This window comes from Oryctolagus cuniculus, chromosome 1, assembly GCF_051225735.1.
Source record: "Oryctolagus cuniculus isolate XC-2025 breed Fujian yellow rabbit chromosome 1, ASM5122573v1, whole genome shotgun sequence".
Taxonomy (NCBI): Eukaryota; Metazoa; Chordata; class Mammalia; order Lagomorpha; family Leporidae; genus Oryctolagus; species Oryctolagus cuniculus.
Window position 1 is genome coordinate 203497816 of NC_142867.1, and position 18033 is coordinate 203515848.

At 39.3% G+C, this 18033-nt stretch overlaps 1 long non-coding RNA gene across 10 annotated transcripts in view; it reads right to left on the minus strand.

Annotated features, from left to right (window-relative positions):
• Window positions 1-18033, minus strand: part of LOC149128827 (uncharacterized) — a 328324-nt gene that overhangs the window by 233879 nt on the left and 76412 nt on the right. For 6 of the 10 annotated variants that reach the window (XR_016211132.1, XR_016211133.1, XR_016211131.1 and 3 more), the window contains exon 2: window positions 4141-4198. This is a non-coding gene — a long non-coding RNA (uncharacterized LOC149128827). Of the gene's footprint in view, window positions 1-451; window positions 3591-4140; window positions 4199-9101; window positions 9293-18033 lie in introns of those variants that run through there. The other 4 variants (XR_016211153.1, XR_016211152.1, XR_016211151.1 and 1 more) reach the window with 3 other exon arrangements.

Below are 18033 nucleotides of genomic sequence, written 5' to 3' on the forward strand. Positions count from 1 at the left end.
TAGCAGTAATTTAAAAATAGTCCTTAGGGGCTTCTAATATATAAATGTGTAATTTGTGCAATAATAATAGTATATAGGAGAGAGAGATGCAGTTATATAGGGGAAAAGTTCTATGTATAATTTAAATTGCAACTCATTAAAAATATATTGCTATCAATTAAGATGTTAATTGTAATCCCCAGGGCAACAACTAAAAAAAAAAAGCTCAAAAATAGCAAGAGAAATGACAATAAAATTAAAATAGCATGCCAGAAAATTTCCTATTCAACAATAGAATATTAAAGAAACAAAAAGGGGGCTGGAGCTGTGGCACAGTGGGTTAAAGCCCCAGCCTGCACTGCCGGCATCCCATATGGGCGCTGGCTCATGTCCTGGCCGCTCCACTTCCGATCCAGCTCTCTGCTATGGCCTGGGAAAGCAGTAGAGGATGGCCCAAGCCCTTGGGTTCCTGTCCCCATGTGGGAAACCTGGAAAAAGCTCCTGGCTCCTGGCTTTGGATCAGCTCAGCTCTAACCGATGTGGTCATTTGGGGAGTGAACCATTGGATGGATGACCTCTTTCTCTGGCTCTACTTCTCTCTGTAACCCTGTCTTTCAAATAAACAAAATAATTCTTAAAGATAATGAAACAAAATGACTTAAATCATACAGTAAACAGCAAAAAGGTGTAAATTCTACCTTGTAAGAAATTACATAACTGTAAATTGAAAGGTAGAGATTGGGGCCAGAGCTGTAGTGTAGCAGGTAAAGCCATAGCCTACAGTGCTGGCATCCCATATGGGCACTGGTTTGAGTCCTGGCTGCTCCACTTCCAATCCAGCTCCCTGCTATGGCCAGGGAAAGCAGTGGAAGATGGCCCAAATCCTTGGGCCCCTGCACCCATGTGGGAGACCCAGAGGAAGCTCCTGGATCCTATCTTCAGATCAGTGCAGCTCTGGCTGTTGTGGCCATCTGGAGAGTTAACCAGCAGATGGAAGACCTCTCTCTCTCTGCTTCTGCCTCCCTGTAACTCTGCCTTTCAAATAAATAAATAAATCTTGGCCAACTGCTTGGGCCCCTGCACCCACTTGGGAGACCCAGAGGAAGCTCCTGGCTCCTGGCTCCAGATTGGCACAGCTCCAGCCGTAGCAGTCAACTGGGGAATGAACCATCAGATGGAAGACCTCTCTCTCTCTGCCTCTCCTCTCTCTGTGTAACACTGAAATTCAAATAAAAATAAATAAATCTTTAAAAAAAAAGAATTAGGGGCTGGCATTGTAGCCCAGTAGATCAAACCACAGCCTGCATCCTATATAGGGGCACTGGCTAGAGTGCTGTTCTACCTCCAATTCACCTCCCTGACAACGTGCCTGGGAAAACAGCATGATACCAGGGAAGATCAAATAGGTCAAATGGAAAGCTCAGATATAAACCCATGTAAATATGGTATATGATAAAGATGTACCATAAAACAAGGGGAAAATAATTGCCCAGACTATATTAGAAACATTGGCTCACTAAATGGATAGGAAGAAAGCTGGACCCCAGGCCTTCCAACATATACAAAGATAAACTTAAGATAAATTAAAGACATTTCCATATAACTTAAAACTTTAAAGTTAACGGAATAAAGTATGAGAATATCTTTGTAACTTAAGGATATGAAAAACTTTATCCAAAAATATAAAAAAATGCACATGGGATTAAATCCTATGATAAGCCACTTCTTTAGAATCAGTCATCTGTCTATACCCAACTGTGTGTGTGTTCATATGTAGGCATGGACATACACATGCCATAAAAACACAATACTTCTGGGGCCAGCACTGTGGCACAGTGGGTTAACGCTCTGGCCTGAAGTGCTGGTATTCCATATGGGTGCTGGTTCTAGTCCCAGCTGCTCCTCTTCTGATCCAGCTCTCCTCTATGGCCTGGGAAAGCAGTAGAAGACAGCCCTAGTCCTTGGGCCCCTGCACCCGTGTGGGAGACCAATAGGAGGCTCCTGGTTCCCCGTTTCGGATCGGCACAGCTCTGGCCGTTGCGGCCATCTGGGGAGTGAACCAGCAGATAGAAGACTTCTCTCTCTGTCTCTATCTCTCTCTGTAACTCTGTCTTTCAAATAAATAAATATTAAAAAAAAAAGAAACACAATACTTCCATTTCCAGTCCAACACCAAAGGGTTCAATGTATCTTAAATATTTGTGGCTTCTTTCTCTAACAGTGAGAAATATGACTCCCTTTTTCATCAGTATAATTATTTCCTTATTTAATTGTATTTAATCAATCTTCCAAACCCTGGAAGTGAGAACCTGACCTTATCAACCTCAATAGCACTCTTGGTCCTTCCTCAGCCCTAATGAGTTCCATGCTATGGCCCTTCCAAACTGGCCTCCTTCTAAATCATTATCCTGACCCCTAGCCTGTAGGCCTCATAGGCCGCAGACGCCTCATCAGCCTTGACCACCTATTCAAACTTGACCTTCTTCATCCAAAACCCAAAGACCCTAGCATCTCTAGCTGGCTTCTCAGCCATAATTCTCTTCTTGATTCCAACCATGAGACTCTCTAAGTTCTGGTTATATGAAAGGAAGAGAAGGGAATGGAGAGAAAGGAAAGGAAAAAGAAGGGAAGAAAGTCAGTTCCTTTCTTTGAGTAGCGTGGGGAAAAAAACTTACCAAAACAAAACAAAAAACATAAGAGATTAACTTATGTGTTGCTGACTTAAAACTTCTGTTGAATTTATACCATTATTAGGTGTTCTTACAAAAGTGATTTTTAAAAGAGTAGGATTTGGATACTAGATACCGGAAATTATAAGAAAGATTTTTCAGACCAAGAAGTCTTCTGGTACCAATTTCTCCAATAGTTGGGACTCTTGTTAAAAGCTCAGAAACCAACTTTTGGCATCTTAGGCATGCAGGAAAAAGTAATTTACTGATTCAGTATCATAGATTCAAAGGATGGAATAACAGGACAAACAGGGACAGTTCCAAACACTTCATCAGCAGGGCTTTGTAAGTAACATGACTCTCCAATGGCATTCCATCCTTAGAAGACTCCACTCAAGATTTTAAATTCCATCCTATCTTGATTTCTATGCTTCTCTCCTCACCAGGCAGGTAGAACAATGAATGTTTAAACTTTCACTGTGTAATGGGTATGGGGGATCTTTATATGAAAAGATCACAACTCAGAAGGTCTACACAACTGCTCTGGATTTGACTAATGATGAGATGGTGAGGAAGTCCTTTCAATATTTTTGAAAATACTGAGAACGGATACCCTATTCCAAGGCCTATTACCGACCAGTGAACTGTACCTTTGGGACTTTTAGATGAACTTTATTAAAAGTATCACCCACTGTGAAAATAATCATTACTCCTTAACATACTATACACAGGACCCCATCTGCCTGTTTGGCACAGGGTACTGTTCCTCCACGATCTGCCTCCCCTTTGAATCCTTCTTCTCACCTTTTTCCCTTATTCCCACTGCTTTGGTTGAAAGAAAATTCCTCCTTCTTGCCCAGCCACATCAGACTAACAGCACAAATAAGGCAATCCCCATACACTTGATGGAAGTAGTGTATGATAAACAACCAGGCAGTTCTCCTAAAGGAAGAACATTAAAAAATAAATGCAGTGACTAAAGTAAGCTTCTAGGTTGACATTCAGTTGGCTCAGACTTTTTCAATGAACATGCCAACATCTTGTCTAATAAACTAGTAGACCTAAAGCCATTCATGTCACTCTACTGCTTACAGCCCTTTGATAGAAACAGGATGAAATACAAATTCTTTATACTGGCATCAAGGTTCTTCAGAATTGGGCTCTAAACTATATCCAACTACACTACACTACTTGTTATTGCTGAATATTCCATGCATTTCACACCTCTGTGTCTTCTCACCTGCTTAATGTGTCCTTCCATGCCTTTTCCTCAATCCTGCTTCCACCTAGAAATAATTTTCTCATCCTCTAAGACCTACTCTGTATCACCTTTCCTTCATCTGCCTTTCCCAGCAGGTTACTCCCTCCCTTCTCCTTGCCAGCTGTGTCATTTTGTACATTATTTTTGTTATTACATGTGTACTCTGTTTACAGACTTGCCTTCTTCCTCAGACTGGGAATCTCTCAAGATCAGATAATGAATTCAACTTACCCTTGAACTCCCAGCATCCAGCACAGTGGTTGGCATTTACTGAGTCCTCACTGTGTAACTGAAGAAGGAAGAAATTAATTAGTAAAAAGGTAAGCTACCATTAAGTTTGGGAGGATTCTAAATACCCTAATAAATCATGAAGCTACCAAACACATTCTCAGAAATGGAATTATCCATCTTTTATTTGCAAAAATATTGCCTCATGTAAACTATTTCTAAATAATAAGCTCCTTGCTGTATTCATGCTTGGAGATATCTGAATAACCTGACAATTCTATAATTCTCCTTTTTGCTCACAGAGAGAAAAACAATGTTTGGAGCTATTTCCCTACTTCCAGAAAATATGTTCCATACATGCCATCTCTAATTTCTATAAATCACAAAATCAATTAATCATAGAGCCCTTGAGCTAGAATTATCAGATATCTCTTGTACTAACCATTTCATGGATGGCCTAGAGAGGTGAAATTACTTCCCCAAGATCATAAAGCAAATTAGCAGCAGCACAAACCCAATACTGATTATTCCTGATCATTTTACCAAATCTTCCCACCATGATAAAAAATATTCTTCAACCCACACATAGCCTTTCAACCACTAGTTCACTTATAAATTGAATAGGTTTGGATACTAAATTGTAAAATAATAGACAAACCTGCACAAAAAATTATTGCTGCTGAGACAAAATTAAGTGACATGGCTGACCAGTGTCCAACTTAATCAATAGGTTCCTCTGATTTCTTTTTGTTGTATATGCACGTATACATGTATATTTGTGATTTTTTTCCCGATTCCAATTAGCATTATACAAAAAGGGAAGCTGAAATGTGAAGGCTTCTATTGTTGTAGACATGTGACTCTTACTAAATGGCATTGAAATTGTTCAACATTGAAATGAAAGCAAATCTGCGTGTACCTATTGCACTACGTAAGGAAACCAATGTAGGCTGGGCTGCATGTCACCAAATGCCCCACATGTGACATACAGAGAAAGTGACATAATCCAAATATTCAGCAAAAGCAGCCCACAGTAACAAATGCCTCATTTCTGAAGAGGAAGAGAGAGCAGATGGCTCAGCAAGCAATTGTAGAACAGCCAGCTTCCCCCTCCGCACCTCCAAAACCAAATTGCCTCCCAGTGTCTCATCCTAGGCCTTGGGGAAACTCAGAAGCAAAACACTCAAGTACCATATTAGCAGCAGACATGGCAGAGGGAGTCCTAGGTCATGGTGCCCTGGACTTGAGCCCAAATGACCTGAGTTCACAGCAAGATTCTGCTTCTCATTCTTTTCGTTACTTTAAACAAGTTGCTTAATTTCTTTGAATTTTATTTCTTCATTTATAATATAGAATTAGAACAACTCCATTCAGAAGATGCTGAAATGAAAGAGTACTCAACAAATGAAGTACTCAACAAATGTTAGACTTTATTAATTTAAAAATACAGATTGGTTGGCACTAATAGTTAAAAGCCAACCTCCAACCTAACAGCATTTAATGCACACAGTGTTCAGAGCTGTAGCCCTTGTTGATCACAGCTTCACAAATCATCTACAAGAATGGCCAGTGAATTTTGCCTCTGTTAAAAAGCCACAATAACTACATCCCTATTGCAAGAGAGGGACAGATTCATTTCGTTCATTACTCCTCCAACAAACATTAATTGAGCACCCACTGTAAGCCGTACACTAGCTCTGGCTCTTTGGCTGCTAATTTTTAAAAAATATTTATCTCCTTTTCATTTTTTGTTATCACTGAAAGAGCAAATGTGGTAGACAACAAAATAAATATTTACATCAAAAAAGGGCTAGAGACAGACATTTCTAGATGATTTGTGTCTCAACCTAAGAACTAATAATGACTTACCTTCCTAGTGCTTTTAAAAATGGTCTCATGGATGTTAACTGATATAATCCTCGCACTAGCTTTATAAAGTAGGAATTATTTCCCACTCTGGAGTCTGCATGCAAATCTAAGGCTAAAATTCTCACCTATGATACCATATTGCCTCCTGCTTTAACACCAAGGCTCATCAAGGTGGAAAGAGAAAAGTATCCTCTGGCAAGATGAACTGTGGTTATTTCAGTAACACTAGCATATACTGTTGGGGTACAGAGAGTCCAGGACTCTACTACCTTGAACTCTATCAGTGGTAGCAAACAGCTAACACAGGCATTAGAAAAACCATAAAAATTGGGCTAAGTAATTTCAATAATCTCATTTGCTTCAGTTTTAATCCCACACAACGATTTTATTTGTTTATTCACTGACATTCTGCTAACAGCAGAAGAAACTCCAAAAAGCTGAGACTAGACCAAAATAGTAGAACACTAGTAATTGGCGGATCAATAAAGTACTCCCATTCTGTTGGCATAAATAGACATTTTGATGGCAATCATTTGCTTTGATGGCAACCAAAATAGATTAACTGGATCTTTAATAGATGTATATAATAAGAACCACAGACAATATGCCCTGAAGTTCGTCATTCTTGTACTCAGACAGATGGTAGAAATGGAGGAAGTGGGGAAGAAGGACCAGAACATTCCTGGAGCAGCTGTTGCATGTGGGCACCATGCTGGGTACTTTCCATATTTTAACTCTTTAAGTTTCATCTTAATCCTAGATGCAATATTTCAGATAAGGAAACGAGGCTCAGAAGATTTAAAACCAGGCTCTTCTCTTCACTTTGCCCCACTGCTTCCTGTTACCTTTGAAAATACTCTGATAGGAAAGGCCAGAGCCCGTATGTGTTAAAAAGGAGCTCCTCAGCTCCCGATACTCCTTAAAGAAGCCACAACTCAAGGGTATGATTCAGGAATTGGATACGCTACTAAAATTACAAACAGTATGAGAAGGCTTCAAGAAGTTCATGGAAATATTGAATTAAGAGATAATGTATATTTTCCATGAACTTTTTGAAGCCTATAGTTCCCGAGAGGAAAGGGTAAGGAAGAAAACTAAGAATCATAAAGTTAGAAGGTATGAGGAAGAAAGATATGCAAGATGTGAAAGTGAACTAGGAGAAGTCAAATCCATGGAAGTCAAGAATGTGTTAAGAAAGATAGTGTGGTCAAACACTATGATGGTCCACAAGGATAAAGGTTGAAACAGGAGTCACTGTGTACTTACTCCTCATGTGGGATCTCTGTCCTTAATGTGTTGTCCAATGTGAAGTAATGCTATAACTAGTACTGAAACAGTATTTTACACTGTATGTTCTGTGTGGGTGCAAACTGATGAAATCTTTACTTAATATATACTAAATCGATCTTCTGTATATAAAGATAATTGAAATGAATCTTGATGTGAATGGAATGGGAGAGGGAGCGGGAGATGGGAGGGGTGCGAGTGGGAGGGAAGTTATGGGGGGGGCAAAAGCCATTGTAATCCATAAACTGTACTTTGGAAATTTATATTTACTAAATAAAAGTTTAAAAAGGAAAAAAAAAAGGATAAATATTGAGGCCGTGACTGTGGCACAGTGGGTTAAGCCATCACCTGCAATGGAAGCATTTCATATGTGCAACAGTGAATCCCAGCTGCTCCTCTTCTCTGATCCAGCTCCCTGCTAACATGCCTAGGAAAGCAGCAGAGAATGGCCCAAATAGTTTGGACCGTATCACCCATGTGGGAACCTCAGATGCAGTTCTAGACTCCTGACTTGGCCTTGCCCAGACTAGTCATTGTGATCATCTGGGGAGGAAATCAACAGATAGAAGATCTCCTCCCTCTGTTGCTCTGCCTTTCAAATAAATAAACTCTTTTTTTTTTTTTAAGAATAAATGGTAAGAGATGACTTCATGATTTAGGATAAAGTCTATTATCCTGTAAAATGAGAATATCAGTAAAAAGAGTGGTATTAGCTGTTTTTAACCTTTTTATTTATTTAAGATCTAAAGAGACAGAGCTCCCACCCATTGAATTGTTCCTCAAATGACCACAACATCAGAATTGGGCCAGGGCAGAAGCCAGGAGCTGTTAATGCAATCCTGATTTCCCACATGGGAGGTAGGAACCCAATTATTTGAGTCATCATAATTGCCTCCTAGGGTCTGTACTGGGAGGAGACTGGAGTCAGGAGCTAGAGCTAGAAACCAAACCCAGGTACTCCAGTGTAGGACATGGGCATCTTAACTGCTAGGCTATATGTACCTATTCTGCTCTATTTTGCTTAATGATAAAACATGATGATGCATTTCATTATTAAAATTTGGCAAGAACAAAGAGAGAAGCAAGGGGGAATCACAATAATTCTACCCTAATATCATTGACTTTTTTCTTTTTAATATTTCAGAATATTTTATCCTATGCTCTTTATGGATTTTTTACATAGTTGAATTTATATGGACTGTGTAATTCTGCATGCTATTCTTTAGTTTAATGTCATCATGAACACTTATGTAAGTCTTTAAAAACTCATTTAGGATTAGGCATTTGACAAAGCAGTTAAAATCACCAATTGGGATGCCCACATCCCATATCACAGTTTCTGGCTCAAGTATCAGCTGCTCCACTTCCAGTCCAGCTTCCTGCTAATGCACATCCTGGTGGACATATGATATACTTGGGTACTGAAGTATGTGGGTCCCTAACACCCAGAAGGGAGACCTGTATTGAGTTCCAGGCTCCTGGCTTTGATCTGTCCCAGACCTTGCTATTGTGGGAATTTGGGAAATGAACCAGGGAATGGAAGATCCTGTCTATCTATCTGTGTTTATCTGCCTTTCAAATAAAGTGAAAATAAATAATAAATAGTTTTAAATTAAATTTAAAAAACTCCTACAACTGCTTGATTTTGAGTGTTACTGAGCCAAAGATACCAAGAGTAAGGTCAGTGGTTCCTTTTTATATTTATTTCCATTGAATTCAACAAAGTCATTGGCAGAGAGGAGGTATTCAGAAAATATTCACTGAATGGAATGTCAATACCAATGTACTCTCATAACCCCTTAACTTACCAATCCTCTGAGACCATAGAGCTATGGTTCATTTTATGGTGCATGGGATTTGTTCCCAGAATGGTTTATGCTGTCTGTTTCAAACAACCTCTAAGTGGACAATGTGTTGCATGAGAATGACAAGTCGACATTTCAATTCCTCTTCTATCATTTACTTTCCATCTTCAGCAGTTCATATCATAGTGTTTCTCCTACAGAAGACAACTTAATTTTATTAAAGTGAAGATATACTACAGCTATTCAAATTCATAAAGGAAGAATGTGTTTTAATTATATTGAGGAGACTTCTAATACCAACAGAGTCCTGATTCTTTTTTCCAGAGGTTCAGTCCCTAGTATCAAATCCTCTTTGTGCTTTCATTCTTTCTCTTCTTTTACCTTTACAAAACACTAAATCTGAAACTGTATTTATGTAAGTATGTGCATGTGTAGCACATGTGTGTATCAAAATTGGAAAATTCCATAGGCATGAACAATGTGTACCTAAAAACTACTGCATGATCTTCCTTTCTTTGTACTCTTGACAAGTCATCAAACTTTGTATTTAATTTTAAAAAGTACTCAGAACAAGAAAGGGAACACTAAATTCTACAGTGTAATGCTTAGTAATCCCAAGAATACAGTATCCATCTCAAAAGAGAAAACTAAAATGAGAATAATGTTGAAAACATAAGTAATTGTTTACATGTAGAAGATGGATTACATCACATAGGGCTTTGTAAGTCATGAAAAGTTCTTGACTTTTCTCAGGAGTTGGAAAGTGGGTTTTCAGCAGAAGAATGACATAATGTAATTTTTGTTATTTTGAGGACTATATTGTTGAGGATAGATTACAGAGTGGCAAAATGAAGTAGGAAGACCAACTAGGAGGCTTGTATAAAAATCCAGAATTGATGACTCCAAAGGGTGGAACTCCCATTGTGTGGAAGTCGTAGGCAGATATATACAATGTACTATCTCCGCCACTAGAGATATATAGCAGAAAGCCAACTGGAGAAGATATTGAAAAAGTTGCCCTTATAACCTAGAAGTCATGTCTGACATTGAGACTCCATTTTCATTGCAATACCCATGCTCTCAGATCATCTAACAATTCCACAACCATGTCTACAATATGTCTTTAGTAAGAGAAAGGTAAAATTAGGAATTAGAGATATAGGTAAGCAAAAGGAAAAAAACAAAAGCACAGTCCAAGTATTCAGAGATAATCACTGTTAGTACCTTATTGTGTGTGTGTATGTGTGTGTGTGTGTGTGTATTCCATTACATTATCTTGGCAGACAAAGCTTTAGACAGATAAATTAATAGAAAACATTGATTTTTTCTTAACTAAACAAGATTATTATCTTTATTGTATTTATAGTCTTTTAAAATTCAATATATGTTGAATATATTTCCCCTGTCAATTTATATTTCCTTCCAGAATCAGAAACTCTGTAGAACAACCTTGAAGTAAAGGGTAATATAAATAAGATACACATTGGCAATATACTACACATAGCCTTAGGAGATTTAAATGATGAGATAATGTCTTGCCCCATTACAGTCTCCATGTAGCTCTAAGGGGGATAGTTTGAACCACTTCCCATTGTAATATCTCACCATCTTCTTCCAGTTTTAGCAGCCTTCCCTCCATCATCATAACAAGTTACTTCCATGTCATGTGACAGGAAAACAATCAGAGAGAGTGAAAGAACATCCATCATCCTAATTGAGCCTCAGAGGTCTCATCTTACCTTTCTCTTGTTATCTGGGCAACTTATAAGATTGCAGAAATCATTCACCCCATGAACACTCAAAAGCTTCCAAAAGACTCTGAACTTTATTCATCATCTTAACACTGAACACCTTGGTGTGTTCTCAGACACAGCATCCATAGATTCATTCAACAACAAACATCTATTTCGTATCCACTATGTGTCAAGCACCATACCCAGTATCTGGAATAAAGCAGTGAGCAAAAGAAGAAAAATCTCTGTCCTTGTGGTGCTTTTATTCTTATTAGAGGAAACAGACAATAAAAACAATGCATATGTAATGGTGTTAAGTGACGTGGAGGAAAAGAAAGGACAGAAGGGGGAAAAGTAGTGACACAAAGAAGGAAGGGGGAAATCATGATCAGAGATGTCCTCAACAAAAGGGGTGGCTTTAGAGTAAAGACCTGAAGTAGGGGAGGGAGTGAACCACATGGACAGTAGAAGAGCATTCAAGGCAGTGGCTCTGGGGCAGGAAGGTAAGTACTTGAGCAGGTTGCAGGTACAAACAAAGAAGTGTGGGAGTGATCAGAATAAAGATGGTGAGAGTCATAAACTAGAAGAGATTACCAGATAGTTTAAGTATAAACAGAAAAATAAATAAGTAGGTTCAAGAACTGAGCATAGGAGATGACAATATGTAGAGGTCAGTTTCTATGAGGAGAACACAGAAAGAGGGAAAGATCAGGAAAATACCAGCATGCATAAATTTTTATATAAACTTCAGTGATGGTATCAGTGAAAAGTTCTAGGAAAAAGGAAAGTATACATTATCAGATTGTTAACCTTGAGATATACAAGATGATATGAGACTGAAATTAGCATTGACCACAGCAGATTCAATCCCTACCACATAAATTTAGAACAGCAGTAGTAATTCCAGTGACAGCCACTTCCAATAATATTTAACTATAATGTGATTTTAATGATTATATAACATCCCATTATATGAAGATAAAATAATTTACAATCATCTATCACTTAAAGATGAAGACATGCTCTGAGAAATGCATTGTTGGGTGATGTTTTCCCTGGAGAAATATTTTATGTAATCAGTACAAATTTCATAAGTACAACTTTAGAAATATAGTGATTCTTCCCACCTTACCCACCCTCCCATCTCCATTCTCACCTCATCTCCTCATCCCTCTCCCATTCCAGTCCCATTCTCCATTAGGATTCATTTTCAATTAACTTTATACACAGATTACCAACTCTATACTCATACAAAAAAAAAACTGAGAACAAGTTTTACAGTTAATTTTCATAATACAATTACAGTCTAGTTTTACAGTCAAGAGGTTCAAATGGAAATAAAGACTGTGACTTTCTACCAATTGAGGAAAAGAAGTGCTGAATGTGGAGTAAGTGCACAATGACTCCTGTTCTTAATTTAACAAGTAACATTCTTATGTATGATGCCAGGGATCACCCAAGGCTCTTGACATGAGCTGCCATGGCTATGGAAGCCTTCTGAATTCACAATACCCATCAGTGTATAGAAAAGGCCATAAGCAAAGTGGAAGTTCTCTCCTCCCTTCAGAGAAAAGTATAACCTTCTTTGATGGCCACTTCTTTCCACTAGTGTCTCAGTCACAGAGATCCTTCATGTGGAACATTTTTTGCCAGTATGTCTTGGCTTTCCATGCCTGAAATGATCTCATGGGCTTTTCAGCCAGACCAGATGCCTTAAAGGCTGATTATGAGGTCAGAGTGCTATTTAAAATGATTGTCATTCTATGAGTCTGCTGAGTGGACTGCTTCCCATGTTGGAACATTCTCTCCTTTTTAATTCTACCTGTTATTATTACCAGATACTATAAAGTGATCATATTGATAGGACTAAGTGTTAAAAGGATCATATAAATAAGATCTAGAAAATTTTTAACATATATTTTCAGTTTTGTCTCTTTTATAGTTTACATGTCTTTCCAATACTCATGTTAGAATTTTATTGCTGTTGTGATGATATTAAAAGGTAGAACCTTTCAGAGGTGACTAGGTCTGCCATCATGAATGGAGATCAGTGCTGTTATTGTGGCTGTGGTTTAGTTATTTCAGGACTGGGCTCCTGATAAAAGGATAAGTTCTCTGTCTTGCATGTCCTCGCTCATCCTTCTACCCTCTAATGCTACAAGAAGACCCTTACCCTCCATCTTGGACTTCCTGCACTCCAGGATCATGACCCAAATAAACTCTTACTGTTTATAATTTATCTAATTTGTGATATTCTGTTATAGCAGCAGAAAAAATGAAAGCCTCCATAACAGTGGTACCAATTTATATCCCCACCAATACGATATGTGTCTTTCCAAAATCTCATCAATACTAGAATAGTTTCTTTATTTTTAATTGGTAGAAAGTCTCAGTCTTTATTTCCATTTGAACCTCTTGACTGTAAAACTAGACTGTAATTTTTCATATCCTTCTTGGTCTTTGTATTTCTTCTGTACTGGTGATTTTATCTCTTTATCTGCCACATGTTACAAATATTTTCCTATTTCATCTTTTGATTTTTGATTTTACTAATATAATTTTGGGGGGGAACAGGCATTGTTCATTTTTATTTATTTGATTATAGCCAATTTTTCCTTTCTACTTTCTATTTTTGGCATTATCATAAAGAAGACTTTCCCCATTCTCAAGATTATAATTCAAACAGAGTTTCTACTAGACTACCATGATTGTATCTTTTTCAATTTTAATGAGTAACCCATCTGAAATTCATTTCACTGTATGATGTGATATAAGGATCTGCATTGGTTTTTTTTCTAGGTGAAATGGAAGCTTATCAGACAGATACAAGAACTGGCAACCAGCAGCAATGTGCTGCACATGCTTAGAGGCATTCCACTTGTAGTACGGGAGCTAAATGATTTGCTCGCTGGATAGGGCACAGTTACATCCAAATTCTGTTTGTTCCCACTATCTTTTACCCTGCATGGCATCTTGGATCCTGATGCTCTCAGTATTAAACATGAAATGTGGGTCCTCCTGCTTCTGGTGTAGGCAATGTGTGCCTCTGTTATAAGATGGTCTTGATAACTGAGACCTTAGGCTCTCTTGCTAGCATAGTAACTTACTAATTCATATATGTCAAGGCTGTCAAAGCCACTGACACCACAGAAAAACACAAAAATCTATTGAGCATATACTGCATAAAAAGCTATGTTCTGGTGCTGGAGTTGTGGTATACCGGGTAAAGCCACTGCCTGCAATATCGGCATTCCATATAGGTGCCAGTTCAAGTACCAGCTGCTCCACTTCTTTTTTTTTTTTTTTTTTTTTTTTAGGCAGAGTGGACAGTGAGAGAGAGACAGAGAGAAAGGTCTTCCTTTGCCGTTGGTTCACCCTCCAATGGCTGCCGCGGCCGGCGCGCTGCGGCCGGTGCACCGCGCCGATCCGATGGCAGGAGCCAGGAGCCAGGTGCTTTTTCTGGTCTCCCATGGGGTGCAGGGCCCAAGCACCTGGGCCATCCTCCACTGCACTCCCTGGCCACAGCAGAGGGCTGGCCTGGAAGAGGGGCAACCGGGACAGAATCCGGCGCCCCGACCGGGACTAGAACCCGGTGTGCCGGCGCCGCTAGGCAGAGGATTAACCTAGTGAGCCACGGCGCCGGCCCAGCTGCTCCACTTCTGATCTAGCTCCCTGCTATGGCCTGGGAAAGCAGTGGAAGATGGCCCAAGTCCTTGGGCTCCTGCACCCACATGGGAGACCCAAAAGACACTCCAGTCTCCTGGCTTCAGATTGGCACAGCTCTGGCCATTGCAGCCATGTGGGGAGTGAATCAGCAGATGGAAGTCCTCTCTCTCTCTCTCTCTCTCTCTCTCTCTCTGTGTGTGTGTGTGTGTGTGTGCCTCTCTATAATTCTGACTTTCAAATAAATAAATCTTTCTTTAAAAAAAGCTATGTTCTACAAATAAGAATAAAAATTTATATGAGACAGTTTCATAAACATGGATCCAGAAATCTTCAACAGAGTGCTAGAAAACCAAACCCAGCATTGTATTAAAAGGATTATACACCATGACCAGGTGGGATTTATTCTTAGACTATAAAAAGGCTTTATCATTTTACAAAAATCAATGAATATATCACATCGACAGAATGAAGGAAAAAGCCCACATGATTATCATCTCTTTTTTTTTAAATGTTAATCTTTTCAATAAATGATAATGGGAAAATTGGATATTTGCATGCAAAAAGTAAAGTTGGATCCTTATCTAACACCATATACAACAATTAACTCAAAATGGATCAAAGATCTGAATGCAACACCTAAAACTTAAAATTCTTAGAAGAGATATATATGCAGAAATCCAAGATGGATGAATAGGATGTAGCCACACTAACATAAGCTTCTCTGGGATATAAAAAGAATAAAGGAAGGACTACATTTCCATGGGTCTGACTGATGGAAATTTTCAGTGAAGAAATGGGAAAAAAAAAAAAAAAAACGACCCTGTGGGACAAGAGGAGAGAAGACAGAAGACAGAGACACTGCTGCAACCAGTCAGGCAGCACAGCCAGCTGCCAGCTGTGACCTGTCACCTTACCACGCCAAGGTAAGAGGAAATAAAACTAGCACTTTTAGCTGAGAGGGAATTCCACAATCACCCACTTCTACTTCAGCTTGGAGAGCTGACTGGGCTCTGAGCAATTGCTGAACTTGGAGTAGGAAAGCCAATTTGTTTCCTTCCGCTTCTTCACTCCGGCAGAGCACCATGCTCTGCAGTGGAAAGTCACACAGTGTGCCTCTGTTCCCCTACCGGCATCATAGTTGGAGTCAGGCAATGTGTGGGGCAAGGGACAGATCTTGTGCATCCTGCAACAGTGGGAGCTTTAGGGCATTAGCCCCAGAGCTATGCTCATGCACTCTACGTGAGCAAGGAGATTCACCTTAGCTCCTGGGAGCTAACATCATCTATAAAAAATTCCGCTCCCACCCTGGGGGATCTGGGTAATGACCCCACTATACCCTGCAACACCAGGACTGTAACAATTCATTCTAAATTGCTCAGTGCCACTGGGATCCACCCAGGGGACACAGGGAAGACCCTACCTGCATTCCACCTCTCTGTACTCATACCTCCCAGAGTAAAATCTCCTGTTTACCTTGGAGTCACCTTGTTGGACTGGAGCAGGGTCCAGTTCGCATCCTGTGCTTCTAGGACCAGGGCTGTTAGTAATATAAGCCACAGTAGCAGTTGGATTTTCCTAGCAGGACCTGAGGAAGGGTCTGTCCATGTCACACAGTCCTAGAGCCACAGCAATTTGTGCCACAAGCCCAGTATCACTCAAGCTGCCAGTAGGACAAGGGAACAGCCACTCTTGTCCCCCCTCAGCAACAAGACCAAGGCCCTGGCTATCACATCCACAGGGAGACTGACACTGAACTTTGAACTCTCTGTGGACCAAAGATACAAACCCAAGGAAACCTCTATTCATCTCAAAATCACACTTCTATCCTTAAGAACTGTAGCAGACTAGTCCACTGTGCCACTTATAGACATAGCTGACACTGATTAAGACAAAACAGACCACTCAGATACACTCCTGAGCTCACCTAGAACCAAATCCAAAGCAACAAGCCAAGCAACACCCTGAATTCCAGCTAAACCATAAACTATCTTAGACTAAAACCTATTCCATATAGAAACGATGAAAACACCAGATGGGCAGATGTCAACAGAGACACACAGGTGACATGAAGAAGCAAGGTACCGTGATGCCTCCGAAAGAACACAATTACTCAAGAATCCAGTCAGAATTATCCTGAACTGAAGGAAAGCTATGAAATGACAGATACAGAATTCAAAATAATGATTATAAGGAAACTTGATGAGATGCAAGACAATACAGATATAAAGATTAAGTAAATGAGGAAATCGATGAGTAATATGAATGAAAATATTACTAAGGAGATAGAATTCCTTAAGAAAAAACAAACAGGGAGCCAGTGCTGTAGCATAGTAGGTTAAGCCTCTGCCTGCAGTGCCGACAGCCCATATCAGTGCTGGTTCTAGTCCCAGCTGCTCCTCTTCCAATCCAGCTCTCTGCTATGACTTGGGAAAGCAGCAGAAGATGGCCCAAGTGCTTGGACCCCTGAACTCATGTGGGAGACCCAGAAGAAGCTCTGGCTTCTGGCTTCAGATCGGCCCAGCTCTGGCTATTGTGGCCATCTGGGGAGTGAACCAGAGATGGAAGACCTTTCTCTCTGTCTCTCCCTCTTTCTGTCTGTAACTCTAACTCTCAAATAAATAAAATATTTGAAAGAAGAAGAACCAAATAGAAATTTTGGAGGTGAAATCTTCATTCACTGAAATAAAAAATACAAGTGAAAGCTTTAATAGCAAAACAGACCAACTGGAGGACTTTGAGGACAAAGATTTTGAATTTGATTGAGCTCAATCAGACAAAAATAAAGAGAAAACAATTAAAAAGAATGAAGAAAGTCTATGTGACATATGGGATACAATTAAATGACCAAATATTCATATTATAAGCATTCCTGAAGGAGAGAAAAAGAAAAAAGTCACTGAGAACCTGTTAAATGAAATAATGGTTGAAAATTTCCCAGGTCTTGGAAGAGGCATGGACATCCGGATGCAAGAAGTTCAAAGAACTCTAAGCAGACTCAACCAAAAAAGGTCTTCTTCAAGGCATACTGCTGTCAAATTGTCAAAAGTTAAAGACAAAGAAAGAATCCTAAAGAGAGTAAGTAAAAGCATAAAGTTACATATAATGGAAAAACCAATTTGCTTAAAATGAGACTTCTCAGCAGAAACCCTACAGGCCAGAAGAGTGAAGGTAATGAATCAAAAGTCTTAGAAGAAAAAATCTTCCAATGAAGAACAGTCTATCCAGTGAAGCTATCCTTTAAAGGTGAAGGAGAAATAAAGTATTTTCCAGATAAGCAAAAACAGAGAATTCACTACCACCAGACCAGCCTCACAAGACATTCTGAAGAGCATACTGCTTTAGCAGTAAACATCTTGAAAACACATGACACCACCAAATTCACCAGCAGAACAGATAGAGTCATTATCCAATTAACGAAATGGAAAGTCCTAGTTGTTTTTATTTGGGGGGGGGGGACTTAGTTTTTATCTATCAATAGGAAATTCTCAAAAGAAGAAATACAAATAGCCAAAAAACACATGAAAAAATGCTCAGCA